Source organism: Pleurodeles waltl, chromosome 11 (genome assembly GCF_031143425.1).
Source record: "Pleurodeles waltl isolate 20211129_DDA chromosome 11, aPleWal1.hap1.20221129, whole genome shotgun sequence".
NCBI classification, from domain to species: domain Eukaryota; kingdom Metazoa; phylum Chordata; class Amphibia; order Caudata; family Salamandridae; genus Pleurodeles; species Pleurodeles waltl.
Window position 1 is genome coordinate 223,514,610 of NC_090450.1, and position 23,259 is coordinate 223,537,868.

General features: G+C 49.7%; 1 protein-coding gene across 1 annotated transcript in view; it reads left to right on the top strand.

The window, feature by feature from the left end:
* Positions 1 to 23,259, top strand: part of GOT1L1 (glutamic-oxaloacetic transaminase 1 like 1) — a 368,573-nt gene that overhangs the window by 343,397 nt on the left and 1,917 nt on the right. The gene's annotated exons all lie outside the window — the stretch shown is intronic.

The window sequence follows — 23,259 nt, forward strand, 5'->3', positions numbered from 1 at the left end:
TGTGACCAGGCCTACAGGTCTATGCACAACAAATGCACACATGGATGATGCAGGACCATGGATAGCTGTACTTGGCACCCTACAGAGGTGGGGGGCGGGGGCACAGGGCCATGCCTAAAGGAGAGGACTACACTACAGAAAGCGCCCTGGCCTAATGTCACCCACAGGCCTCCTCCCCCACCCAGACGCCTCCACTGCGCATATAGATAGCAGAATGTGCTGATACTCACCCCCTTTTGTCTGCTGTGATGTCCTCAAGCGCCCATCCAAATCAGGGTAGGCCACCGCCAGGATCCGGGACATCAGGGGGGTCAGGGTACGACTGGCACCCCTCCTAGGTTGGGAGGCCATCCCCAGTAGTGACTCGGCGGTCTTCCTGGTCCCGCGGCGGATGTCCTCCCACCTCTTGCGGCAGTGGGTGCCCCGTCTGATGTGGACCCCCAGGGCCCGGACTTCCTTGGTGATGGCACGCCAAATGTCGACTTTCTGATGGGCGCTGACCTATTTGACATGTACAGGGTTGGAAAATAAATATCATCATTTATCTGCATGTTAGATGTGATTGCCCCCCCTCCCCAACTTTGCCATGTGGCACATGCTCTCATCTGTGGTGCGTTGCACTCCTCATTCGCTCCCCACCCCACCATCTTACATCCACCCCACTCAACACAGGCATAGCCCATTCAATGTGCACCCAGTGTACTTACCTGTTGGTCTGGAGGACCGTTGAGTAACGCATACTGGGGAAGGACCCCATCCACAAGTTTCTCCAACTCTTCAGACGTGAAGGCAGGGGCCCTTTCCCCAGTCGCAGCAGCCATTGTCTCTTCCAGACCGAGGTCACAGCAGCACTTGCAGTATAGGTCCTCTCCTGTGGATGATCAGGTCTCGAGTGATTAAGCAGATAGAAAATGGCGGTCACGCCCGCGGCGGTGCGTACCGCGACCGCCGGCGCACATCCTCATTGGCTCCTGAAACCCATAGGCTTCAATGTTAACCAATGCGTCTTCGTACAGCGGTCTTCCACCGCCTACCGCCACGGTGTGCCACGCCAGCGCATTGACCTCACATCCCATTGTCCCACTTCACAGGTCAGGCAGCCGCCATTTCAAGGGCCCACATGGCTTAATTTCAACTGCGTCACACAGGCCTAGACCTTGCATTGCCACACATACACGCCTTTCAATACATAGATAACTGTGTACTGTGCAAGCTGTGTGAACGTACCTGTGGTTTGCTTGACTCTGTGCTCCATGTTGTCCTTCCTAGGCACCGTCCGCTGGGACTTGCGAGGAGAAGGATGAATCCTGGCGTGTACCGACCGCTGGTGGACCTGTCGACAATGGAAGAACGCCATATCATACTACGTTACCGACTTGACCGTGCCACTATACATGAACTGTGTGCCCAGCTGGAGCCAGCCCTGATGTCCCCCATCCGCCAACCCACAGGAATTCCCCCTCTAGTGCAGGTTCTGTCAGTCCTCCATTTTTTGGCAAGTGGCTCATTCCAGACAACAGTGGCCATGTCATCTGGCATGTCTCAGCCTATGTTTTCAAAGATTTTGTCCAGAGTGTTGTCTGCCCTGATGAAACACATGCGGAGCTACATTGTTTTCCCTGAGGAGGCTGATTTGCCCACTTTGAAGGGTGATTTCTATGCCCTTGGACATATCCCCTTGGACATATCCCCAACATCATTGGTGCCATTGATGGGACCAATGTGGCCTTAGTACCCCCAAAAGACGATGAGCAGGTGTACAGAAACAGGAAAAATTACCATTCTATGAATGTCCAGGTGGTCTGTTTGGCTGACCAGTACATCTCCCATGTAAATGCCAAGTTCCCTGGGTCAGTGCATGACGCTTTTGTTATGCGTAATAGCAGCATCCCCTATGTGATGGAACAGCTACAGAGACACCGTGTGTGGCTAATTGGTGACTCTGGTTACCCCAACCTGCCTTGGCTATTGACCCCAGTGAGGAATCCCCAGGCCAGGGCAGAGGAACGGTACAATGAGGCCCATGGTCGAACTAGGAGGATCATAGAAAGAACCTTCGGCCTTCTGAAGGCCAGGTTTAGGTGCCTGCATATGACAGGTGGATCCCTGATGTACTCACCAAAGAAGGTGTGCCAGATCATCGTGGCCTGCTGTATGTTGCACAATCTTGCATTACGACGCCAGGTGCATTTCCTGCAGGAGGATGCTCCAGATGGTGCTGTTGTAGCAGCTGTGGATCCTGTGGAGAGTGAAGAGGAGGAAGACGACGGGGACGACACAGACAACAGGGACACAGTTATCCTACAGTATTTTCAGTAGCACACAGGTAAGAATCACCCACGCCATTTAACATTTACTTAAAGCCTCCTGCATCTCTACTTTGTGTATTTCCCCACAGTTCTTTTTAACTGATTTTTGATGTTCCCTTCCCTTTTCAGTGCTGTATGACCCACTGCGTGACTTCTGCTTGGTTAGCCCATGGACTAAAGCTTATTGACATCGGTATGTTGTCATCACAAATTGGCTGAACATTATTGAACAGTAATGTGTAATACATTTGTAAAAAATACAGGCTGACTCCTGAATGATTTCAGTGCAATGAGTGATTTATTTATAGTGCTAGATATTGGTACATGATATTAAAACGGTGATGGGTGGGGGTGGAGTAATGTCCATGGCAGAGTCCAGTTCTCAGTTTCACAGGTGCATTGTCCATATGCCTGTGGAAGGATGGAGCAGGGGCTGTTTAAGGTTGGACAGAGTGACAATGTGGGACAGTGGGATGACATCAGGGGGGATCTTATGCTGGCAGCGGTCTTGGCATCCTACTCTGTCTTCCTGTGAGATCTCAGGTTCCGCTTGCGGGGTGGTTGTTCTTCAGCAGGAGGTGGGGTTCTGGTGGCCTGTCGTTGTGGTGGGGCCTCCTGTCCACTAGCGCTGGCGGAGGTGGTAGGCTGTTCCTGGTCCTGGCTAGTGACAGGGGCCCTTTGGGGTGCCACATGGTCCCGCAATGTGTTTTCTATCCGGTTGAGGGCCTGGACTATGGTCCCCATAGCGGTAGCGATGTTCCTGAGTTCATTGCTGAACCCCATGTACTGTTCCTCCTGCTGTGCCTGGATCTCCGTGAACCTGGGCAGTACCGTCGCCATCATCTCCTGGGAGTGGTGGTATGCTCCCATGATGGTGGTGAGGGCCTCTTGGAGAGTGGGTTCCCTGGGCCTGTCCTCCCCCCCCGTCGCACTGCAGCCCTCCCAGTTGCCCAGTTTCCCCGGGCCTCTGTCCCCTGGACGGTGTGCCCACTACCACTGCCCCCAGGTCCCTGTTGTTGTTGGGGTGTTGGGTCAGCCTGGGTGCCCTGTAGTGGCGGACACACCGCTGATTGACGCGTCCTAGAGACAGAGGCATGGGCCCGCTGGGTCGGGGCTGTGCTGATATTCCCAGAGGGGGTTGGGTCTGCTGTGGCCTGTATCTGTGTGTGGGGAACCGACTGTCCAGAGGTCCCCGATGGTCCGGGCTGGTCATCAGGTTGTAGGTCGACAGAGCTGCTGTCCTCACTGGGGGCCCGTTCTGGGGGTGGGATGGACAAATCTGGACCCTCCGTGGCGGTGTGTTGGCGTTCGGGCCCTGCAGGGGTAAAAGAGTATGGTTATTGCTTATGTGTGTGCCATGGCGTGCATTTTGTAAGTGCCCTTGTCCACCAGTGCTGGCATTCCCTTGTGGGAGGTGTTGTGAGGGTGGTTGGGGGGGGTGGATGGGTATGTGTAGTGGTCATGCATAGGTGATGGCTGTCTATGGTTTGGGTTGGCATTCAGGGGTTGGTGTTGTTTAGGGTGGGTTGTGCTGGTGAGACATTGGCAGGGAGGATGTGTGCTGGGGGGTTGAGATTGGGGGTGAGGGTGGGGGTGTGGTTTGGCATGCTGGGGGGGGGGGGGGGAAGTAGTTGAGAATCGACTTACCAGAGTCCATTCCTCCGGATACTCCAGCGAGGCCATCAGGATGCAGGATGTTTACTACCTCTTGCTCCCATGCTGTGAATTGGGGTGGAGTGGGTGGGGGTCCGCCGCCAGTCTTCTGCACAGCGATGTTGTGCCTTGACACCATCGAGCGCACCTTCCCCCGTAGGTCGTTCCATTGCTTTCGGATGTCTTCCCGATTTCTGGGATGCTGTCCCACAGCGTTGACCCTTGACTACGATCCTTTGCCATAGCTCTGCCTTCCTGGCTATTGTGGTGTGTTGCACCTGTGTGCCGAAGAGCTGGGGCTCTACCCTAATTATTTCCTCCACCATGACCCTGAGTTCTTGGTCCGAGAACCTGGGGTGTCTTTGGGGTGCCATGGGGTGGTGTGGATGAGGTGTGGGGTGGTGTTTGTGGTTATGTGCGTGGTGATGTGTGCGTAGATGTGGTGTGGGTGATGATGTTGGGTTCCTGTGTGTGTTGTTCTTTGCGTTCCCTGTGCTCTCTCTCAGTGTATTGCGCCTTCTCTCAGATATTTGTGGTCGTAAGGGTTTGTGGGTGATGTGGGTGTGTGTTTTATATTGGATTGGGTGTGTGGGAGTGGTGTGTGTATGTGTATCAGGTGTGTGTATTTCAAATTGTCCAATGTGGCTGTGTTTTGTATATGTCTGTGTATTTTGACCGCGGCGGTGTGTACCACCAATAGAATACGGCGGTTAAAAGACCGCCGCGTGGATTCGTGGGTCAGAATGGCATGGGCGTGTTTATGTTGGCGTGACGGTGGAGGTTTGGTCATCTCCAGTTTATCGCTGCCCGCTGATGAGGCGGCCTTCCGTGGATGTCGGGTTTTTGGCGGTTTGCCAGTTGGAGGTCAGAATGATCGTGGCAGTTTACCGTGGCCGCGGCGGTAGAATGGCGGACTTCTGACCGGTGGTAAGGGCCTTTTGCCGCCGAGGTCAGAATGACCCCCCTTGTGTCTCAAGACATACCCAACAAAATATTCAGCAACAACACTCACATCTCAGGCCCACGTACCTGAACAGTTGCATTAACTTCCTCTAACCACCCAGACACTTCCTACTGTGGGTGTCCGAATTGCACAAATCCCATACACACACAGAACCAGATCAGGAGGACAGGCATTCTCTTACATCACTCCTAATGCTTGGAACGACCTCCCAATCCATATCAGAGCCTCCTCCTCTTTTCTTTAGTTTGGCAAAATCAGTCCCCAGCCGTGATACCAATTCTGACCATCATGCCTTTTCGTTCTGATTTTCTGGACCACTGGGAAATAATGCAATAGCTTCAAGGCTTTAAAGTAGCTATGGTCTAAATTTTTGATACCCAACTAGACACCTCTGGTGAGTCTTCGGGCCCCAAGGGATCCAAGGTGGCCTACAGCCAGGACTACTCCCAGCGGTTCTGCCCCGGAGGCCAACTGTGGCACTTGGCGTAAAGTCACCGAATCATTCATTGAAGACTAGAGGCAATGATGATTCCAATATTGTTTATGATGAGGAAATTTTATTTCTGGACTACAAGGATGCCAGTACACTGGATACCTCTCTTGACAGTGGCCTCCGCTCTCTCTTCCAAATGTAGCCACAGAAAAGTCTGCTTCCTTTGCTATAGTGATAAGGAGGGTTGCTGAAGACTTTGACCTCACACTACCCACCACTGAAGTAAAGACTTGTGTGTTGACAGAAGTGTTTCATCCTTGACAAACTAACCAGAAGCCTCTAGTGCCATTCAGTGAGGCCCTTACAGATAAACTTTTCAACTCCTTGGCCAAACCAGAATCTTGCTCACCAGTCAACAGGCAAATCACAAGGCAGCACAAGCCTTCTTTAGAGGACCCTGCCTTCCTCCTTCAACACCCTGGTGGTAGAGGCCTCCATCAGCCGCCTGAACCCCAGTGTGTTTCTGACCACCTGGTATAGTTTAAACACATGGAGACATTCACCAGTAGGATGTTCTCCTCAGCCAGCTTTGCACTCAGGTCCATAAATGCTTTTTGCCTCCTGGGAATATACACCCCTGCTTTATCTTGCCCAAAGTCCCAGATGATGTAAGGCCAAACCACGACCACCTTATTCAAAATGGACAAGATTCTGCAAGATACTCCATTAAATTGGGCCTGGCCACGACCAGTGTGGTTCTTAGGCACCATGCTTGGATCCTTTCCACCAGATTCTCCAGTGATGCCCAGCATTCACTGATGCATATGCCATTTCATGGGACATGTCTGTTCAGAAACAGCCAGAGAGCATTTTAAGGATAGAAAAGCAATGGCATGCTGTCTTGAGCTCACTCTGCTGGTGCACCATTTCCTCCAGCAATTTAGCCCATTTCGAGGCTTCAGGAATGGATGCCAATAGAGACTACTCCAGACAAAGAAGTTTTCTATGTCATTTCATTGTGGAGTCTTCTATGTCATTTCATCCACGCTCTTATGGGCAACAATCTACTCAAACCCGAGCTTCGCCTTCAGCAGCAGCCTCAAAATGGCTTTGCCGCACTCAGCAGTGAATGATCGCCCAGTGAAGAAGTTGCATCACACTTCACCTCCCAGATGGAGGAGCATCACATCTGACCAATTGGTGCTCCAGATTGTGGAATGCCTTCTTCATCTAGCACAAACGTATCTACAGGTTGCTTCTATAAAGTTTTCTAGTGGCTATTTAAGGAAACAGCAGATTCAAATACCGTTTTTACAGCCATGGTCATAAATTACTTTTTTGGAGTGATTAAAGAAAACGTATCCTCCTAAAAATCAGCCTTCCCCTCTATGAGAACTCAATTTGGTTTTAACTAAATTGATGGCTCTTCCTGTTGAGCCGAAACAAAAGGCTCATTGCAGCACCTCACCTAGAAAGTTGCTTTATAGCAGCCATTTCTTCAGCTTGCGGAGTAAATGTGCTTCAGACTCTGCAGTTGAGCCTTATATGGTTTTCCATAGAGAGGAGCATGTTATGAGAATACGTTATCTTTTCTACCAAAAGTAGTATATTATCTCCACATCAATCATGTAATTTCTTTACCATTGTTCTTCAGCAAGGCCTTTTCTCATGCAGAAAGGTCTGTAGAGTCCTATTTGGTAGGAAAGCATACAGATTTTAGATAGACAGAAGAAAAGATCTTAAGGAATGTAACCAACTTTTTATAAATTGTAGACAACTGTGAGTTTGATTTGCCGTTTCTAGTTTGATTGTCTTGTATATTTCCTTGTGGCTCAATCAACTAATAAACATCTACCCGGTATAGCCCAAGCCAGCTCCTTATTTGGATTCTGTGGCTACAGCATACTGTTAAAGAAATGTTCCAGTGTTAGGCATGGGCAGAGCAGTTCCTTGGAAGTCTTTTCTCACCTTCACCAAACATTTTCGTCTACAGTCAGACCCCAGAACAGATACAGTATTTGGTCAAATGGATCTCTTTCAGTGATGTATTGTTTTCTAAGTTGCATCCCTTTTTTGGTTGTATCACAGTTTGAGCATGGAGACCACGGTTCCTTTACCAGAATGTTGCTATTGTCTTCTATGTTTATGACTATCTGTGAAGCTCCTACAATGCAGAAGGAGATGATACTTACTTGTAATCGTAGTTCTGCATTATAGGTATCTACACTAAAGTCATAAACAATCCTCCTTCCTCTTCTTTCTTTCCTTGCTTCTCTGCATTGTGTTTTCTAATATAGAACTGAAACTGTGATGCAACTGCCAGTACAAGGCATGCTGGGGTATGGAAACTGATGGATCCTTGAGGGGGCAGTGCATTGTTTCACAGATTAATTTCTCTGTGTGTTAAGCTTATATGAGTGTTTTTCCTTTTTATACTTTGTTTCTGAGCTTACTGCTTTGATGCTTTCTTGCAGCACATGTGAGGACTCCGGTGCTATGGTTTCCTTATAGATTATTGAAGGTTAAACAAAGAATTAAGGAAAAAAGCCAGCCACATCCCTTCATCACCAAGTCTGGGAATTCAGTTCAACACTCAGGAATGCATGTCCGCTACTATGGCCCATAATTTGTCACTCACCTTTGAAGACCCTCTGCTTCTTCTTCACGTTCCCTTCTATGTCTATCATTCTTGCTTTCTAGGGCATATGGGCACCGTGGCCACTGAGCAATTCTAGCCACAAGTGTTGCTTGATACCACTCTAACCACATGAACCAAATTCTACTGGAAAGGTGATTATTATGCTAGGGTATGACTTTATTTCTAAATCTACATTTTTTAAGTTAACCTTCTCTTCCCCTCAGTCTTAGACTTGACTTCACTGTATTTGTACATACATGGATAAACTATGGTGGTCATTACAACCCTTGCGGATGGTGTTAAAGCGGCGGTAAAACCGCCAACAGGCCAGCAGAAAAAAAATGGAATTACGACCGTGACTTAAATCACCAACATAGACAGCCACTTTAATACTCCGACCGCCAAGGCAGTACAAACAAACACCGCAGCGGTAACCGCCAACAGACAGGCGGAGGACAATGTACCGCCCACAGAATTACAACAGGCCAATCCGCCACCTTTTCCGGGGCGGATTCACCACGAACAAAAACACGGCGGAAACAGGACTTGGAAGGGGAAACGCTCACCTCTACACATTCCACAGGGAACCAGGACGCCATGGAACTGGAACTTCAGATTCTACCAGCCTTTATCTTCCTGCTCCTCTGCCAGGAGCACGAACGCCGGCGGCAAAGACCGCGGTGAGTACTGCACCTACGACACAGGGGAGGGAAAAAACAGTGACACACACACGCAACACGCCCACCCCCACCCTCACCCTCAACCACGACAACACACACACTAATACATCATGATACATTACAGTTACACCCCCCCCCCAGAAGAATTCAGGGACAAAAGGAAATGAGTTGAATGATTGTAATATATCCAAAGACAGTAATCCAAAATATATACATATATATATATATATATATTTACACTATAAACAAATATATACACCAAGAATACAAGTCCAGGGTATTCCACTATCATAGTCCGTGGATCACTGGGCCCAAAAGGCATGGGCGAGGCCCACACTCAATACCCGAACAAGACGGAGAGAACACTGCTGGGGCATCAGATAGAAATAAAACAGGCACCTCAGGGGGAAGGGAAGGGGGGGCACCTCAGCCGGATGACTGCACGAGGCCAGCTCCACGAGGGGGCTCCATGCCCACTGTTCAATCCTGGGGAGTGCAAAGCCACAGTCTCTCAAGTCTCTACAGTGGGTAGTTTGCCCACTGTTCAATCCTGGGGAGTGCAAAGCCACAGTCTCTCAAGTCTCTACAGTGGGTGGTTTTCCCACTGTTCAATCCTGGGGAGTGTAAAGCCACAGTCTCTCGTCTCTACAGTGGGTGGTTTGCCCACTGTTCAATCCTGGGGAGTGCAAAGCCACAGTCTCTCAAGTCTCTACAGTGGGTGGTTTGCCCACTGTTAAATCCTGGGGAGTGCAAAGCCACAGTCTCTCAAGTCTCTACAGTGGGTGGTCTGCCCACTGTTCAATCCTGGGGACTGCAAAGCCACAGTCTCTCGAGTGGATAACATTCTCCACTGGTTTCTGGAGGAGGCATTGTGCCCAGAGTGCTTCATCCTGCCAAGGACTGAGGTAGTGGATGTCTTTCTCCACTGGGTCTGGAGGGGGCATTGTGCCCAGAGTGCTTCATCCTGCCAAGGACTGAGGTAGTGGATGTTTTTTTCCACTGGTTCTGGAGGGGGCTTTGTGCCCAGAGTGCTTCATCCTGCCAAGGACTGAGGTAGTGGATGTCTTTCTCCACTGGTTCTGGGGGGGGCTTTGTGCCCAGAGTGCTTCATTCTGGCAAGGACTGAGGTAGTGGATGTCTTTCTCCACTGGTTCTGGAGGGGGCATTGTACACAGAGTGCTTCATCCTGCCAAGGACTGAGGTAGTGGATGTCTTTCTCCACTGGTTCTGGAGGGGGCATTGTGCTCAGAGTGCTTCATCCAGCTCGTGGCGGCCTCAATAGCGCCGGAATCTTTGGTGCTCATTTGTCTGCGGTGCTGGTGGCGGCGGTGTCCTGGGCAGCGGTGCTAGTGACGGCGGTGTCCTGGGCAGCGGTGCTGGTGACGGCGGTGTCCTGGGCAGCGGTGCTGGGGGTTGTCTTGTCCGACGTGCAGATTTTCCCAGACTTGCCAGTTTTACTGTGCCCCTTCCTCACCTTGGATGGTGGCGCAGCTGTCTCCACACTCCCAACTGTACCCCTGGGAGCGGCTTTGGTGGCTGATTTCTTTCCTCTCTCCAGCCGGGCACTGGCCAACTTTTTGTGCTTTACAGGTGGGGGACTGTCCATGTCATGGCTCCTTGCCACACTGGCTGCCCTGCTGCCTGGCGCACTCCAGAAGCCGGTTACTACTGGCACCACTGGTTCCGCAGATGTTGTGGCTGAGGTGCTGGGTTGGGACCCGGAGAGGCGGGCCCTAGGAGACTGAAGGGGTAGGGGAGGTGAGGTGAAGAGGTCAAGGTTGGACAGGAGAAGTTTTTTGGACACACTGGGACGGGTAGATGGAGGGGGTTTGGGAGTGGAGGAAGAGGTATTGGTTATAGGAGGTGTATGTTTGCTGACTTTGGGTGAAGGTGTATGGGCTGGATGCTATTGTGAGGTGGATGGCTGTTGGGTGGGTGTGTGGCTGCATTTGTGTAATTTGAGAGGAGGGCTCACAGACAAACCGGGAGAGGACACAGGGGATGTGTGAATGGTAGTGGGGGTGGTGAATGCACGTGAGCGGGGTATGGTGGTGGGTGTGCTGGTGATGGACGTAGTGGCTGAGGATGTAGTGCATGCAGGTGTGAGTGGAGACGAGACAGGGAGGGAGGAGGGAGACGTGGAGGAGGGGGACACAGTGGAGGCAGTGGATGTTGGTGTGTCTGCATGTGTATGATGCTTGCGTGAGTGCCTGTGGGATGTGTGGTACTTATGTTTGCCAGAGCTTCCCTTGTGTGTTGAGGTGTGTGCATGATGGTCTGATGGTGTGCTTGGGATAGGCTGAGGTATAGGGGTTTGGGTCTGGGTGGAGGAAGTTGGAGGGCGGAGGCTAGAGACAGGGACAATGGCTGCCATCAGTGCTGAGGCCAGAGTCTGAAAAGCTCGCTGATGGGCTGCCTGACCAGAATGAATGCCCTCCAAGTATGCATTGGTTTGATGCAACTGCCTCTCTACACCCTGGATGGCATTCAGAATGGTAGACTGCCCAACAGTGAGGGACCTGAGGAGGTCAATGGCCTCCTCAGTGAGGGCAGCAGGGATGACAGGGGCAGGGGCTGAGGTGCCTGGGGCGAAGGAGATGCCCACCCTCCTGGGTGAGCGGGCACGGGACACACGCTGAGGGGCTGCTGGGAGGGCGGTGCTGGTAGGGCGGGGTGGCAGGTGTACCTGTAGATGCGGGAGGCACAGATGGGCCCGCCACTGCAAGGGAGTTCCCATCAGAGGAGGAGTCCGTATCGCTGGTCTCAGCTCCTGTCCCCGCAGTGGAGCTCCCCTCGCCCTCTGTCCCACTGGTGAATTCAGACTCCGTTGTGTCGCCCTCCAGGGCCATGTGGGATGCAGCCCCCTCCTGCTCCAGCGCCACTGCTCCTCCACCTGATGATGCTAATGCACACAAGAACAGGGAGACCACAAAAAGGGGGGGGGAGGCAGAAGAAAGACATGTTTAGTGCATGCAATACCGCTACCGTTGGCGGACACTACAGACACAGAAGCCCCCTGCACTACGCTGTGCACTTGGAGTTCCCTAGTCAATCCCAGGGACATGGGCTACAAGGCTATGCCCGATTGCTGCACACATGGATGTCACAGGAGCCTGACTAGGTGTAGTTGCCACTGTACACAGGTGGGGTTAAGTGCCACAGGGCCTGCCTTAAGAAGGGGCCTTGCCTACTAAACTCGCTCTGGCCTAGGGGAACCCACAGCCCACCTCTCCCACCCAGACACCTCCAATGCGCGCTGAATCAGCAGAATGAGAGTGTACTCACCCCCTTGTGGCTGCTGTGACACCCTCAAGCGCCCATCCAACTCCGGGTACGCCACCGCCAGGATCCTGAACATCAGGGGGGTCATGGTGCGACGGGCACCCCTCCCACGTTGGGAGGCCATCCCCACCTGGGCCTCCGCCGTCTTCTTGCTCCAGCGACGAATGTCCTCCCATCTTTTCCGGCAGTGGGTGCTCTGTCTGTGGTAGACCCCCAGGGTCCGGACTTCCTTGGCGATGGCACGCCAAATGTCCTTCTTCTGGCAGGCGCTGACCTACAGGAATGGTACAGGGGAAACGGAGAAGATATAACCGTCTGCACGTCACAGTCATTGGCCCGCATCCCTACCCTTGCCATGACGCTAATGCACTCACCGTTGTTTCATGCACGCCTCATTCTCACCCCCCCACCTTTCATCCACACAGGTATTGCCCATACAGCATGCTCACAGTGTACTTACCTGTTTGTCTGGAGGACCGTAGAGTAGCGTGTATTGGCGGAGGACCCCATCCACTAGTTTCTCCAACTCCTCCATGCTGAAGGCAAGGGCCCTTTCCCCAGACACACGAGCCATTGTCTCTTCCAGACTGAGGTCACAGCAGCACTTGCCGTGTAGGTCCTCTATTGTCGAAGATCAGGCATCAAGTGATTGAACAGAGAGAAAATGGAGGTCACGTCCGCAGCGGTGCGTACTGTCACCGCCGGCGTACATCGTCATTGGCTCCTGGGACCCATAGGGTCCAATGTTAACCAATGCAGGATTGTGCCGCGGTCTTCGACCGCTTACCGCGACGGTGTACAACGCCAGCACCGTTACCTCATATCCCCTTGTCCCACTTTACAGGTCAGGCAGCCGCCATTTCAGGGGGCCACATGGCATTATTTTGGACTGCGTCACACATATCTAGGCCTTGCTTAAACACTAATACAGGCATATGTCGATTTGCTAATATTTTCCAATTAAGCTGTGTTTACGCACCTCAGAGTTGGTTGGCACTCTGCTCGTTGTTCTCCTCCATAGGCACCGTCCGCTGGGGAATGTGAGGAGATGGCGGCATCCTCCGGTGTACAGACCGCTGGTGGACCTGTCGACAATGGAGGAGCAACATGTGATCATCACCTATAGACTTGATCGTACCACAATCCTGGAACTGTGTGCCCAGTTGGAGCCAGACATGATGTCAGCTATCCGCCATCCCACAGGAATCCCCCCTCAAGTGCAGGTGCTGTCAGTACTCCATTTCCTAGCAAGTGGGTCTTTTCAAACTACAGTGGGCATAGCATCAGGGATGTTCCAGCCTATGTTTTCCAATGTGTTGTCCAGAGTGTTGTCTGCCCTGCTGAAACACATGCGGAGCTACATCGTTTTCCCTCAGGTGGAGGATTTGCCTACAGTGAAAGGTGATTTCTATGCCCAGGGACATATCCCCAACATCATAGGTGCCATTGATGGGACACATGTGGCCTTGGTCCCCCCACGCAGGATTGAACAGGTGTACAGAAACCGGAAGAGTTACCATTCGATGAATGTGCAGATGGTGTGTTTGGCAGAACAGTACATCTCCCATGTGAATGCCAAATTTCCTGGCTCAGTGCATGACGCTTATATTCTACTGAATAGCAGCATCCCTTATGTGATGGGGCAACTCCAGAGGCACTGTGTGTGGCTATTAGGTGAGGACATGGACCCAATACAGTGTGACTAGGTGTCTGGGGATGTCCCTATGAGTTAGTGTGTGTCTAACTGTTGTTTCTCGACATTTGCAGGTGGCTCTGGTTACCCCAACCTGTCATGGCTACTGACCCCAGTGAGAAATCCCAGGACAAGGGCAGAGGAACGCTACAATGAGGCCCATGGGCGAACTAGAAGGATTATAGAGCGGCCAGGTTCAGGTGCCTCCATATGACAGGTGGTTCCCTATTCTACTCACCAAAGAAGGTGTGCCAGATCATCGTGGCCTGCTGGTTGCTTCACAACTAGGCTTTGCGACGAAAGTGCCTTTTCTGCATGAGGATGGTCCAGATGGAGGTGTTGTGGCAGCTGTGGAGCCTGTGGACAGTGAAGATGAGGAAGCAGAAGAAGAGGACATAGACAACAGGAACACGGTGATCCTGCAATACTTCCAGTGACACACAGGTAAGAAGAGAACACTGGCTGCTACATCTGATTTAATTCTACTACCTCTCATCTGTCTGTCATTTTCACCCAGTGTATTGTCACTGAGTTGTCACTTTCCCTTTTTATTTCACAGATGTGGGACCCACTGTGTGACATCTGCTTTGTTTCCGCATGGACTACAGCTGTGTGACATAGGTGTGTTGACAATAGAATGGACATTGCTATTTCCCTCAGATATTGCAAATACACAATTGTGAAAGCACAGACTGACTCCAGATTGTTTTGTGATTTAAGGGTGTTTATTTAAGTGCTAAATAGTGGAGGGGGTTGTAAAATGGTCAGGGGTGATGGTGGAGGAATGTCCATGGCAGAGTCCAGTCTATTAGTCTCAAAGGTGCATTGTCCAAAGGAGCATAGGAAGTGGAGCTGGGGCAGTTTAAGTATTGACAGGGTGACAAAGTGGGACAGAAGGATGACAATCAGGGTGGTCTCATTTCTTGGCGGGGGTCTTGGCATTGTTCTCTGTCTTTGTCCTGGATCTCAAGGACCGCTTGCGGGGTGGTTCTCCATCTGCAGGCGGTGGGGTGCTGGTGTGGTGGTCCTGTGGCAGTGCTTCCTGTCCACTAGCGCCGGCAGAGGTGGTGGGCAGTTTGTCGTCCAGGCTAGTGTCAGGGGCCCCTTGTTGTGCCACAGTGTCCCTCCTGGTGTTGACGAGTTCCTTCAGCACCCCCACAATGGTGCACAGGGTGGAATTGATGGATTTGAGTTCCTCCCTGAACCCCAAATACTGTTCCTCCTGCAGCCGCTGGGTCTACTGAAACTTGGCCAGTACTGTTGCCATCGTCTCATGGGAATGGTGGTAGGCTCCCATGATGTTGGAGAGGGCCTCGTGGAGAGTGGGTCCCCTGGGCCTGTCCTCCCCCTGTCTCACAGCAGCCCTCCCAGTTCCCCTGTTTCCCTGGGCCTCTGTCCCCTGAACCGTGTGCCCTCTACCACTGCCCCCAGGTCCCTGGTGTTGTTGGGGTGGTGGGTTAGCCTGGGTTACCTGTAGTGGTAGACACACTGCTGATTGATGTGTCCTGGGGACAGAGGTATGGGCCTGCTGGGTGGGTACTGTGCTGGTGTTTCCAGAGGGGGGAAGCTCTGTAGTGGCCTGTGCCAGTGTGAGGGGAACCGACTGTCCCGAGGTCCCAGATGGGCCGGGCTGGTCATCTAGATCCAGTTGGACAGAGCTGCTGTCATCACTGTGGGCTTCTTCTGCGGGTGGAGTGGACATATCTGGACCCTCCTGTCCGGTGACGTTGGGTAGGGGTGTAAAGGCATGATTATTGCATCTGTGTGTGCCATGGTGTGCAATGGGTGGGTGACCCTGTACCCCAGTGCTTGCATTTCTGTGTAGGACCTTGTGTGATAAGGGTTTAGGGGGGTGTATGGGTATGTGCAGTGGCCATGCTTTGCTGATGGGTGTCCATGCTTTGGTGTTACATGCAGGGCTTGGGTTTGGGATGTGTGGTTTGTGATATTGGGACATACGTGAGGAGTTGGAGTGATGGGGGTGAGGGCGAGGGTGGTGGTATGTGATAGCATGCATGGGGGTGGGGGATGAAGTAGTTAAAGGTTTGACTTACTAGAGTCCATTCCTCCTGCTACTCCTGCGAAGCCCTCAGGATGCAGTATAGCCCAGACCTGCTACTCCCATGTTGTTAGTTGTGGGGGAGGAGGTGGGGGTCCGCCGCCAGTCATCTGAACCGCAAGGTGGTGTCTTGAGACCACGGAACGCACCTTCCCCCGTAGGTCGTTCCACCTCTTCCTGATGTCATCCCGTGTTCTTGGGTGCTGTCCCACTGCGTTGACCCTGTCCACGATTCCTCGCCATAGCTCCATCTTCCTAGCTATGGTGGTGTGCTGCACCTGTGATCCGAATAGCTGTGGTTCTACCCGGATGATTTCCTCCACCATGACCCTGAGCTCCTCCTCAGAGAACCTGGGGTGTCTTTGCAGTGCCATGGGGTGGTGTGGGTGATGTGTGGGGTGGTGTGTGTTGTGATGTGTGGGGTGATGTTTAGAGGTGTGTTGTGTGAGGGGCTTGGATGTTGTGTGAGTGATGGTGTTGTGTGCCTGTGGATTCTAGTTTGTAGATGGTGATGTCTCTCTCTGGCCTTCAGTCGCAATTGTTGACGTAAGGGTTTGTGGGTGACATGGGTGTGTGTTTTATATTGTATTGGATGTGTGTATGTGTATCAGGTGTGTGTATTTGTAATTGTCCAATGTGGTAGTGTTTTGTAAATGCGTGTGTATTTTGAGCGCGGCTGTGTGTACGACCAATGGAATACCGCGGTTGAAAGACCGCCGCGTGGATTCGTGGGTCGTGATAGTGTGGGCGTATTCCTGTTGGCGTGACGGTGGAGGTTTTGTTATCGCCAGTTTATCACTGACCTTTGGTGTGGCGGACTTGTGTGGGTGTCTGGATTTTGGAGGATTCCGAGCTGTGGGTCATAATGACTGTGGCGGAATTCCGCGGCCGCGGCAGTGTGTTGGCAGTCTTCTGCATGGCGGTAAGCGGCTTTTACCGCCAATGTTGTAATGACCCCCTATGTTTAGAATTTAAAATGTTAAATAAGCAAATTAGGGGAACCCAATTGAGACTCGTGGTCATTATGACCCCGGCGGACGGCGGTAAAATGGAGAAGAGTACTGCCAACAGGCTGGTGGTACATTTCCCCATAGTATGACATTGAAGGTTCGGCTAAAGTCAAACCGCCAATGTACCACACATTCCGCCACAGTGGTAACGACTGCCAGTGGAGACCAACTTCACTCTCCAGCCTAGCGGATGTCACTAGCCCGCCGCAGGATTATGACCCCACCAACTGCCATGGTTTTCGTGGCATCCTTACCACCACGAAAACCATGGCGGTAGGCACCATCAGTGCCAGGGAATTCCTTCCCTGTCACTGATGGGGGTCTTCCCCAGAGGTTCCCCACCTAACCCCTCTCCCTCTGCAGACCCCCGTGACATACAAGCACCTTCACTCACCAGCGTACACACGCATACACACACTCATACCCACATACATCCCCGTATGCATACATCCATTCACACACAAATCCACACACACTGACATACATACATGCACACACGCATGCACACAACACAACTTACACGCACTCACGCATCCATACACGCACACACAGACAACACACGTCACACACCTGCATACACACATGCAGAGACATACACACACCCTCCCACACACACACACACCCCACCTCACCTCACCTCCCCTGTCAGAGCCCCCGACTTACCTGTTGTGGGGGGGTCCTCTGCCAGGAGACGGGACGGGGCGCTGCTGCCAGCAGCAGCATCCTCCAGCAGAACACTGCCAGTCCGTATTCTGGGTCATGATACGGTCTGCGGCAGTCTACTGACGTGGTGCTGCTGGTGGCAGCAGTGCCACCTTACAGCCGTCCGCTGGCATGATCACAGCCGGATTTCCACCATCCTTCCGGCGGAAATCCACTTATGGTCATAATCCAGCTGACGGCTGTTAGCCGCTGCGACGGTCTTTTGGCGGCCGTCGTTGTGGCGGTAGGCGATTATTACGGCCAATGTCATAATGAGGGCCTCAATGTTTTAGGAGGAGAGCCTAGTTCACAGAGTTCACAAACCATAACAAAACACATGAAAGGAACCATGGCAAAAATATGTCCTTCCTTATTGATACTTCTAATTTCAGATTCCTCACTTTAGAACATTCCCTGGGTGCCAGACTGGACCCAGAAGCCTTTCATAGTAGTGCTTCTGGGGGCCCCTAAGTGGTGCCACCCCAGAAGTGACATATCAGATAAGATGCACCCCTGCACACCAACATAGGTTTCTTTCATTCCACACCCATGACCCCGCTCTGCTTCCGCTTTTGGCAGAATTCTATGACTTTGCAATCTTGAAATCCAGTGTGCAAGGGAATGATGTTCCCAGCAAAACTACAGAGTTCAAACCATGTTGTGACTGTAGAAAACAAATGTTGGTAAAAGACCAGCAGGAGGTGCTTGGGGTCTGGGGACACTCCAGGTAGTGCAATGAGTGCATCATATTGCATCCAAAAGTGATCCAGAATTGTGAAGCAAAGCAGTGTGTTTGCAAAGGGCACAGGCCCATGCCCGTGCTCAGGCTGAACTGCGACTGGGTCTTCTTTACAGTTAAAGTCATCCGGTAAGTCAAATTTAAAATCGAAGAGGAAACATAAGAAGACAAAGTGGGACTTGACTCCCATACTGCCACTCTTTTTCGAAAAAGACGTCACGAGGAAGTCAAGCTGATACTAGATCTTGCTCCTGATCCTCGATTAAGGAGCCCATTCTGCAAATAATCTTGATTTACCCTGAATTCGCGCAGGCCCCAAGCAACAACACAGTAGGTGAGGTGTTCATTTTAATTTTTTTCTGTTCGGGACAGCCAGGTTTATCCTTTTTGTCCTAAACAGGGATCAGTAAAGGTATTCCAGAATAAGGATGACTAACTGCTCCAAAGGTATACTGCTGAAGGATCTCGATTGAAGAGGAAGAATGAAAGTCAGTGGCACTTTCGGGGTGGAAAGTGGTTGACATGGGCTCCAGCATGGTCAGTTCTTCAGATTACGTTCTACCTCAGCATTCCAAAAAACCTGCATGAAAATAATCCTGGTTTATAGTTAGAGATTAGTCTCTCTCCGGCCTTCCTATTAAAATGATACTCTTCTTACATGCCATCCTCTGCATACCTTAGTGCCTCTACATTTACTCTACCCATGCACATGCCTGCCATCTTACACGCTAACAAATATCAGTAAAATAACAATAGCCCTCCCTATGAAGCATAAACTTTTTTTGGAATTGCCATCCCTGCCACACCAAATCTGTGTATCCTATCTACTCATTCTGCTTTCATTAATCAGAATGCCTCATTCCGTTTAACATCTCCTTGTTATCTCACAATATTTAATATCCTTCACTTTACTGCCTCACTACACGTTTCCACTTTCATTAACTCTAAGAATTATACCTAACTCCCTATAAAAGTAATACATCACCACTTGAAAATGTAAGACATTCCCCAATTTTGTTAGAGTACAAGATTATCTTCAGAATCAACAAATGTATAATGAAGACTAATAACCACTGAATTAACCAGTAACTTCGGCCTACGTAGGTGCTCCCTACGCACCATAAAGCGATTCAGACCCTCATTAGAGGTAGTAAGCGCCATACAAATGTAATTACCATACAATTGCAATACAGTTTAGAATTATGTTTACCACAAATGTTATGAATTATGTGCCATGAATTTCTAAATCAAATGTGTGTGTATGAGAGAGAGAGAGAGAGAGAGAGAGAGAGAGAGAGAGAGAGTTTGTGTTTGAGATGTTGGGAACCATATTAGATCTCAAAATAATCATTATTGGTGGCATTTGAAATGAGTATATCACTTTTTACTGCGACTCATTTCTTATGCTTTGTTTATATTGACGAAGTGGTATTGAAAGAAAGAATTAAATGATTCTATAAAAAATTCTTAAAGTGCTTGAAGCAATAGTGTTTTAATTCTGTGACCTTTAAACAGAATATGAAACACAGTTGCAGTATACTGAAGATTCTATAAAACATTTTGTTGGGAAATTATTTAGAAAATGTATTGTCGTTAATGTCTTTGAGGTGCAAAACAATACAATTTTATAATAAAGTGTTCTGTTTAATTATACTAAAATGCACCACACACCATCACCCTAAATTTCTGTATAATATATTGTAAACAATGTCTCCTTCAGTGCTATATTTTTGTAATGTCCCATAGTCATACATTGTACTAAGATTTCTGTATTGTGTTCAACTTGAGATGCTGATATTTTACTGTTGCAAGCCAAGCACAACCTTGTCTTTTATGTTTGCATACACACGGGCATTCTACTAATATAAATAATACAGCACCCATTCCGTACCTTTTTAACATGGGCTCAAACTTCATATGAGACAACAGTGATACGAAAAAGATACCAAAAAAGACAACACACAAAATAATATTCAGGTTAAAAGCCCATGGAAAGTGTAGTGTAATGAGAGGGAATTCATTAGAATGAATGTGGGGATAACAGTATAAATGAAAAAATCTATATTGATTAAAATGACAGCTAAACATAGTCGAGAGCAAATGACAGCATCATCATTAATTTTAAAGAAACAGTATTTTAAAAATCTGACTTGTATTAAACTGATGCTAATACGTAACTGGAAAAAAATATTCACTGCTTTTAGGTGCGTTTAATTTTACTCTACAGATTACACTTGTATTCTTCAAGTCTTCACACATGCTGTCTTTCATATGAAAGAGCAATACACCAAAGATTTAAGCGGTATGCAGGAGGGCGATGGTGTGGCATATTTTATAAGGAATAAAGTCGACCTAACGTAACTTGTGAGGACATTGCAAGTAACCTCAGTGTTCTCTGACCTTATAAAGGAAATCTACCTTCAACCCCGTTCCTCTGTTTGACTCACATAACTCCTTTGTGACTTGCAACATCCTTATAATGCATGGCATGAGTATTTTATCCCATATATAGTCTATGGAGTATTGAGCATAATCTTTAAATCCTTAATTTTTAAGTCGGAGTTTTATAAAATGCAAAATCTACTGCTAATGTTCTTGGAAATCATATTGTTGTATTCAGATGAAAATATTTGTTTGTCATCTATATATTAGTCCTTCAGTATTTCATTTTTAGGTCGAGCTTTCGAGATCTGTTGTATATACTTCTTTGTGGGTTTATAGCCCACCCTAATGCCTTTCATTTGATTGTTTCAGTGTCCTTTAAAAATCCCTTTTTCCAAGTGGTTAATCTTTGCTATTTGTCCCTCCTTTTCATCAGTTATTCACTCCCACAGAGCTGTACCTCAGTCCTTGTACCCTTCAACTTGTCCCATGTGGAATCTGTTTAAGGACTACTTTTCTCTTTCCCTAGGACCATTTGAAGTGAGCGCTAGATGTTTTTAGTAGCTCCAGGTCTGTTTTTGTAAACAGGGCTATAAATCATGTTCTTATCTTGTTAGATCTGCTCAGCATTGAAAGAAAGAGGTGAAATGTTTGAGGGTTTTACTGAGGGCTTCTGTCCCCCACACCCTTTTCAAGTACCCAAGCTGTCCTGCTGGCCCTGTTAAGTGCGTGCGCACTGTGGCTGGGACATGCAGTTCCTCATGAATTATCAATGCCCTTCTTTTGCCATACTGCTGCACTGGACTCTCCTGTCACCAGAGCAGTTCACATCCTGACGGTCGTCTGGTGTCACCAGACCTGCGTGCTATAGTATGTGTGCCCCATTCATTCCCACTTAACGCTTAAGTTCGTAAAAACAAACTTTATCTGAATGTTTGACAAGTTGCCACTGTGCTGCTGAACATGCAAGCACAGGAAACAGCGTGGAAAGTCGGAGAATTACGGGCATGGATGTTCTGCACTGTGAAGAAAATATGCTGCCGGACTTTGGTTACTATTTGTCAGTACACGTTTTGTGCGGTCCAACAGGAAAGCTTATGCGAGTCTGCACTCCAAGGTTAATTGTGGCTCAATTAAAAGTTTCATTTCATAAAGGCCACTAAAACTAGAAATTAAAGTTCATGTCTGCCAAGTGTACCCATGTAGTGTGATCACGCCTGTCACTCCAGACATTTCAGCCCCAGTGCTTTAATTGCAGAGCATTTAGACAACATGCCTTTAACGACCAAGTGAAACTAAAAGATCTGCAGTGCAAATTGCTGCAAAGGAGACATCCAGGAATGGCTTACCAAGGTATCACGCTTAGCATGATGGTCACCTGGCAACTAAGCACAATGTATATGCTTTTAAAGCAGTGCAACTGAAAAGGACGGCAAACGATGCACAGCAGATGTCCCATTCTGCATTTAAGAATGATATCTATCATCCAAGCACGAGCAAGTGCATCGATGACGATGTGCACTGTCATTTGTCACTAAAGCAGCTCTCAATCTCAATTACCATTCCACATAATTAAAGCCAATGACTCACAATCCCACACCACATAATTCCCCTCCACATCACATATACACACTCTACTCACTCCACAATACATAGGTAAAAGGCAATGGCCCTCGTTATGACTGTGGTGGTCTTTTGCCAAGGCCGCTGCAGTGGCGGGCACCGGAAGATCGCCAGGTCTGGCAGACTTCCAACTGCCGTATAATGACTGCCACCGGATATCCGCACTGCCGGCGGTCATATATCAGGGGGCATGCATCACAGCAGTCGGTGAAACTTAGGCAGTTCCACTGCCGGCACCGCCACACCAGAAAAAGACCGCACACAGAATTACAACCAGTAATTCTGTATGGCGGTCTTCTGGTGGCGTGTCAATGGGAGCGCCGGCCCCCTCCCCTAAAGGAGGAGCACCTGGTTAGACGATGTAAGTGCCGTCCGCAAGAGGAGATGGACAGCGGGTGTGTGAATGGGTGTGCGTGAGTGTTTGTATGTGTGTCATGAATGTGAGGGGAGGGAAGGGGAGTGTCTGTGAGTGCGTGCAAGTGTGTCTGTGTGTAAAAGTGGTGATTGTGATGCATGTGTGTATGCATGTGGACGGGGGCAGGGGTCTGTGCATGGGTGAATGTGTAAAGGGTAAGGGGGGGTGAGTGAGTGCGTGCATGTATGAATGTAGTTGAAGGGATGGGGCAGCGGGATGGTGAGTGTGTGTTTGATGTGTATGGGTATGTATGCATGTCTATGGGACGAATGTTGTGAGTGCATGTGTGAGTGGGGGGGTAAGTCTGTGTGTGATTGTGTGTGTGTTGGTGCATGTGTGCAGAGGTGTTTGACAGGAACACAGGTTCCTGTTGTCGGTATACCTTACAGCCACCATTTTGTGGTGATGAGACCGCCAGGAAAATGTTGGCAGTGTCCCGAGTCAGAATAACCTTAGCGGGTATCCGATTCCCGCCGGGCTGCAGGTGGAAACCTCCAGCCCTGCGGGCCACTGTAAAGTGGCTGGACGGGCGGGGACACGGCGGTTTGGCACTGGCCATACCGCTGCGGTTGTAATATGGTAGTCTTCACCGCTGTTCCAGTGGTGGTGAGGATCACAGTGAGGGCCATTGTCATTTACACCACCAATAGCTCTATCTCTCGCAAAAGGTATACCTC